This window comes from Echinops telfairi, unplaced genomic scaffold (assembly GCF_000313985.2).
Source record: "Echinops telfairi isolate 266 unplaced genomic scaffold, ASM31398v2 ScPeMD7_42;HRSCAF=159, whole genome shotgun sequence".
In the NCBI taxonomy this organism is placed as follows: domain Eukaryota; kingdom Metazoa; phylum Chordata; class Mammalia; order Afrosoricida; family Tenrecidae; genus Echinops; species Echinops telfairi.
In genome coordinates, this window is record NW_022103940.1 from 1,977,556 (window position 1) to 1,978,725 (window position 1,170).

The following is a 1,170-nucleotide window of genomic DNA, read 5'->3' on the forward strand; positions in this document are numbered from 1 at the left end:
TCAAAATATACATCAATCACATTCATTTTCACCATTTTAAACAAGAATAACCAAAGATTACAACCAAACAAAATAATGAATATTTTAACTTTCCATCTACTTTCCAGAAAAAAAGTAAAATGAGCGCACAGCGTGGCTTTATCTAACCTCTCGCTAGCCAAAGAAGAAAAATTACCATGAGGAAGAAGTAAAGCAAATATCCACTCTCCATCTTGTGATGTGTTTGTCCAGGACCCTGCTCCCAGGGCGCCATAATGTGTTAGTCTGGGTAGACTAGAGAAACAAATCCACAGAAACTCATACGTAATTGAGAGAGAGATTTATATAAAGTGTAAGTGTACATTAAGAAAGCATCCCAACCCAGTGCTGTCCAATTCCAGAAGTCCAATGTTAGCCCATATGTCTGACACTGATTCTCAAAGTCCCCCTCGATCTCATGAAACACACGCACTGACACCAAATGCAGTAGGAAAGCCGAATCAGTGAGCGGGTAACCATCTCAGCACTGGCAGACGTGTACACGCAGCTGTTCCAGCACCCAGGGCTGCATCCTGGGAGGTCCATATGACTCATAGGAAGTGAGGGGATACAATGCTGAAGCACATCTTTTCTGATTTTTAACCATGCAGTATATTTTGTTCTGTTACCACAACTGCCTCTTGATCCACATAGAGTTTCTGCAGTACAATGAAGTATTCCGGAATTCCCATTCTTCTCAAGACTCTGAAACCTCTTCTTAATCATAGAGTAGCTAAGGCAAATGGAGGAAACGATGTCAAAGAGCTGAAGAGAGACATTTCAAAGGGCAGCTCCAGAAGGCAAAGGATTATAATGAACTGTGCAAAGCCCTAGTGTTAGAAAACCAAATAGGAAGATCAGGCTCAGCATATTTAACACTGAGAGAATGAAAAATAATCAGACCTGTCCACTTGCAATATTGAAAGATTCCAACCGTTTTTCGCCCTTTTGGCTAAGATCAAGTGTGAAAGATTCTATGGACAAAATATTGAATGATGCAGGAATCAATAAAATAAGATGGAAAGAATATACAAAGTCGCTGTATCCAAAAGAACGAGTTGACATGACACCATTTCAGAAGGCAGATAGCCTATGAGCAAGAACTAATGGTGCTGAGGAAGAAGTTCAAGCAGCACTGAAATCCTTAGACAA